This window comes from Arachis duranensis, chromosome 4 (assembly GCF_000817695.3).
Source record: "Arachis duranensis cultivar V14167 chromosome 4, aradu.V14167.gnm2.J7QH, whole genome shotgun sequence".
NCBI lineage: Eukaryota > Viridiplantae > Streptophyta > Magnoliopsida > Fabales > Fabaceae > Arachis > Arachis duranensis.
The window spans coordinates 104823481-104829410 of NC_029775.3; positions in this window are offsets into that span (position 1 = coordinate 104823481).

Here is a 5930-nt window from a genome sequence, read left to right on the forward strand (position 1 = left end):
TTAAAAAGAAAAAATTATGCAATTAATCATGTTTAGTTGATTTACATAAATTATCTTTATAAAAAAAAATAATTTATCATATCTAATAATTTTTTATATACGTGATATCATGTATATATTAAGATGATTTATTTTAATTATGTGAGTGATTCTTATTATTATTCACTTTTTATTACGTTAGTAAATAATATTTAAAACTAAAAAAGAGAAAAAAGATAATTATAATTTTTTTTAGTTTGATTAAAAAATCTCTTGTAAGTATATCCAACTTTTATATATACTAAATGTAATAATATTTAATAATATAGTATTTGTTACAATAACGACTCAAAACATTAAGTGAGGAAGATCAGCCTAGATCCATTGTTAGGATCCCAAATTCGAATTAGGTTCATTATCTTAGGATCCAATGCAGATGAAGCTACATATTCCATCTCAAATCGGCTCAAATAGAATCTTTGTTATTAGTTAGAGATGGTAATGGATACTCCTGTGGGCGTGGCGAACCCCTTTTAATTATCTCTTAAGGAAATGCAGATACCATAATTATTTATGGATATTCTTTTGAAATTTTTTAAAAAAATTAACAAAAAAATTATAATATAATAATAATAATAAAAGAATCAATTCAATATAATTCAATACAATTCATAATATATTTACTATAAAAAATAATATTTCAAAAAAAATATAAAAATATCTTCTAACATAATAACATAACATAATTTTTTGGACAAGACTGAGCGACATAGTAACAAACTTAAGAGATAAAGAAAGTGAGTTTTATATATATATACCAGTTGGCCCTTAAAAAGGGATCTAGGAGGGAAAAGGGGAAGAAGGTGACAAAAGCAAAAGTCAGAAAAATGAATGCAGATGCAAGAACAAGGAAATAAATATGAAGTTAGATGCGGCGGTAGTCCGCACGCATATGCAGGTTAGGTATGAGGTTAGATGTGGCGGTAGTCTGCACATATATGCAGATGCAGAAAAGTAAATATAAAAACACAAAAATGAAGAACTTAAGTTTTATTGAATGATTGGAAAAGAAAGAAGAGGAAAGAAGAAGAGTTGGAGAGCTTACAAGGGAACTCTCAGAGCTTCTCTCACTAACTTCTCTCTATGTGTTTCTAAACTAAAGGGTGTCTTACAATGAGAACAAGGCCTCTTTTTATAATTGAAGATACTACTGTGTCTACAGTACAGGTGAAGATGACCGGTACTATTTCTATAGTACATGTTGATATGATTTTGAATTTAGTGATTACATAAATTTTGAGATTAAAGGCTAATCCTCTCCGAGGTTAATTCCAAAGTAGTCATCTTCATTTTGGTTATAACCGCTTGAGGATTCTGTTGACAAAGTAGGATTTTTTTTGTGTTTTTCATCTTCTTCGATCATCTGCATGATTTGCTGAAGGTGTTTTGCCAAGGATTCTTTTGATTGAGCTCCTGCAAGGGCTGCAGCTATTTGAGCTTTCTGGTTGAGAAACGAAGCCGTTTCTGGATCTGAAATCTTCTGACTGTGTGCATTGTTTTTGAACCATTCTCTAACCTTATCTGGATAGGCCATTGATGAATCAAATTGAGACCACCATTTTACGTAACCATGCTTCTGTAGGACTGGAAGTGATTTACAGTGGTCTGATTTTGCATATTTGTATTGGTAGGAAAATACCCATACTAGTGAAAAATTTGAGAAAAATTTTAACATTACAGGAATACATGATTCCTGGCTGTTAAATTTTGATTGAAAAAGTTTATACCTTTCATCTGTTGGTGAGGGTAGAATTTCAGGGATTAGCCCAAAGAAGTCCCACCATTGGTAGAACCAATTTGAAAAAACATAATTAATTTTTCTTTTAAAATAGATTAACCATGAATGTCTGTACTGAGTATTTTGAAACCAAAATACTTTAGTCCAGGCTTCCATGTAGTCCCAATAATTAAAACCTATTGGGTCATAATTTTGAGAAAATTTTTGAATTTTGTTTAGGTTGTTCCAAAATTGTTTTGGGGACAAAATTCTGAGGATTTGGATAGTTGAATGGGTTATAAATTCAGGATTGTTTTTATCCTTGTAATGTTTAATAGATATTGAGTCAGTATATATTAAGATGAATTCGTAAAATTGGCAGGTTTTGTTGGGTGCTAAATGCCTGAAGTGGAACCCAGTAGAAAAAAAATCTTTGGGATGACTTTGTTTGGCGAGCTATCCCAGAATTCAGGCTACATATGGATAATGTTTGAGGTTTTGTTTGTAGACATGTAATTGGTTTGGGCTTTTTGTGTTTTGGTAGAGGTTGAGGATGTTTGGGGTGTCTGGACAATAGCCTTTTCTTTTGGTATTTGTATGACTGTTTTATGATTGACCATTTGGGATATCAATTGAGTTAAGTCAATTTCTTCATTTGACTCACTGCAAATGTCAGCCCAAGACTTTTTGTTGAGTTTAGTGAGACCCTGGTCTTGTAAGGCCAAGAGGGTTTCAATTGGGAAGGCATAGTCTGTCTTAGTTTGTTTGGCTTGGTTGTTTGTCGATTCAATGGATTGTTGAGTAGGTTGTTGGGTAGATGATCCAGATTGTTGAGTAGGCTGTTGGGTAGATGACCCTGTTGGGGTGCTAGACCCAGATCTTCTGATTGGCCCGGGTAGGGCTAGGCGAACGCCTCTGCCTCTTGCTGAGGCTAAAGTTGCCTTTTTAGGCATCGTTTCTTTACTTATCCCCCTGCAAATATTCACGTGTGAGAAAGTTAGGGAGGGAGTTTGAGTTGCCCTTGATGTGCTCAATATCAAAATCAAAAACGCTTAATATAGCTTGTCATCTGGCAAAAACTTGTTTTGATGCAAGATTTTTAACATCATGTTGTAAAACATCTTCGGCCGATTTACAGTCAACTCGGACTAAAAATTTTTGATTGAGTAAGTCAGATTGAAATTTTGTGATGCATAAGACAATGGCTAAAATTTTTTTTTTGATAGTGGAATATTTTTGTTGAGTAGTATTCTAATGTTTTGATGTAAATGCAATGATACATTATTTATCATGCAATTTTTGTTTTAAGATACCACCATATCCTAAATCTGATGCATTAGTTTCCACTATTTTGAATGCATGAGGAACAGGTAGGTATAGACAAGGAAGATTGCGGACTTTGGTTTTAAGAAATCTGATAATATCAGAATGTTTGTCCGTCCAAGGTGGAGGATTCTTCTTAAGCCTATCATGGAGGGGTTTAATGAGATTGTTAAGATTTGGGATGAAATCTGAAACATAATTGAGACATCCTAGGAACCTATGGAGCTGAGGTTTATCAAGGATATAATCTGGAAACTTTTCTGCAAACAAAATTGATCTTTCAACAGGAGTTATTGTTCTTTGGAAAATCATATGACCAAAAAAGCAGATTTTTGTCTGAAAAAGAACAATTTTTGATTTGGAAACAGCAAGTCCATTTTTTTGGATAATGTACATAAAAGTTTTAACATGTTTGAAATGATCATCCAGATTTTGGGAGAAAATCCTTTTTGTTTGGGATGGGGTAACGAATCCATTGTTAAGCTTGATTCAAAGTTTTGTAATTGATGACAAGCCTGGGAGTTCCTCGTTCTATTTCAGCTTGTTTATTAACATAAAAAGGAGAGCAAGACCAAGGACTCTTGCTAGGACGAATTAACCCTTTATCCAAAAGATCTTTAATTTCTTTTTGACAATGCTGCAAAAGCTGCTCATTCATTTGAATGAGGCGGGCTTTTGTAGGAATTTTTTATTCTTTGAAATCCTTTTCATAGGGAAGATCAACAATGTGTTCTTTCCTATTCCCGAAGGCATGAGGCAAATCAGAACAAATAGACTTTTTAATTTGATTTGAAAGATTTTTTATTTTTTCTTGAATCTTTGGTTGAGTAAGTTGTGATTCAAGGGTTTTGAAAGAGATTTCTTCTTTTAAAAAACAAATCTGTTTGGTTTTGGATTTAATTAGGTTTAGAGATCTTTGTTTTGGCGAGTCTAAGAACTCAAAGAAAGTTACCTGTCCTCCCACAAAAGAGGTAAGTCCAGAAAAATCTGCCAGATATGGAAACAAAAGATTTATGAAAGGTGTCCCCAAAACTACATCATTTTTTATATTTTTTGTTATAATGAAATCGGTGGGAATTCTGATATTTCCCTTTTCAATAAAGACATTGGTTAGTTTAAAATTGATACTTAGCCTTTCACCCGTTATTGAGCTAAGAGGTTCAGTAGTTTTTTTGAAATATTTTGTGGGGATCAGACCTTCCTTAATACAGTTTGAATCTGTACCTGAGTCAAAGAGTGCTATGGTGTCGAAAACAAAATCTTTAACGACAATTCGGACATTAATGCGATGGTTCATGAAAGAGAACACATTTATTATTCTCAGAATTTCTTTTCCCTCATTGTCGTTAGAAGTCTTATTTTCTTGTTCCTTAGAGCACTCAGTTTGGTTTAAAAGAGAACCAAGTTTTTCATCACCAGATTCTTCCTCTTGTATTAATTGCGAGAGAATGAGATGATGATTGTCTTGATTTCTTTTGATTTTTTGGATTTCTCTCTTAAGATTGTTAACCTCAGTTTGGAGGTCCTGAATGGTTATGGGACGAATAACTTGTTTTTCTAATTTTTTGAAAATAGGTTTGACATCATATTTGTTGTTACTAAGGACCAAATTTTTGGATTTTTTCTCCTTTTGTAAAGATCTTTTTAGTTTCAAAAGGAAGTCTTTCTTTTGTTCTGGATTGTCAATAGCCTCTATAGCATCAAATAAGAGTTCATGTTCTTTTGTTCAAGGGCCAACTGGTATCAGAGCTTGATGGGGAAGTAGGAATATAAATATTATCATTAAACTATCTCTGAGGTTCATGGATCTGGGAACTTTCTGTTCATATTCTTATTTTCTGTTCATGTTCTTAATTTTTATATATAAACGCTTTAAATCTGGAAGTACAGGCTGTTTAATCCTATCACTCAAAGGGGTTGTAGCAGTAAGACCCTGGAGTTTGGGCAGTAAGGCTAATTTGACGATATCCTTGAAAGTGATAAGATCCAAACGTAAGAACTCCTGGTGGCTATGGATTTAAAGGATAAAAAAGAGTTAAAAACCCATATTCAAAAATTTGAGTGATAGTTTAGTGATAATATATATGTTCTCTCTGAACCAAAGGAGGGCTATGATATCAGATTTTATGAAATCATTTCTAAACTCTTCCGCTCTCTCTCTAGACGCCTTTCCTTTTCTTCACCGTCTTCCTCCTCCTCCTCTCCTATCCATTCTTCTTCCAATCCCCTTACTGAGAAAGTTGCTCGTCCTGAGGAACTTTCCCCCAAACACAATATCTTTGAAGAAGAAGTCTGCTTCGAAGATATCAATCAAGCAATTGACAATTGGGAAATACCCAAGATCCCTCAAGATGAGTTATATGTCCCTGATGACAACAAAAGAAAATCAGACTATATCATTAAAACCGCTGAGAACAACATTCCTCTAGGACCAGATTCTGGTGAGGAATTCTATCTTCTAACCAAACAATCTGTTAGAGAACATGCTCGACACTACAAATATCTTCATATAGGGTGTGTCCAAGTTGCAGTCAAACCACTCATCCGAGAAGGTTTGAATGCCTCTATCCTCATGTGTCTGAGAGATATTAGACACAATGACTTCCAAGACTCCTTAATCGGAACAGTTGAAACAAGTCTAGGACACGGTCTGGTTTACTTCAATTGCTTTCCAAACAAAACGGTCAGTTTGTTAGACCTTAACATTCTTGACTTTCTTTTCCTAAACATCTGAATTCATGGTCTCAACATGAAAGAAGGGTCTATTCCAGCCACTCTAATCTATAGGATTCAATACAAGGTCATGAACACTTGTAATTCAAGAGTCCTTCTTAAGTCCCAAGATCGTGAA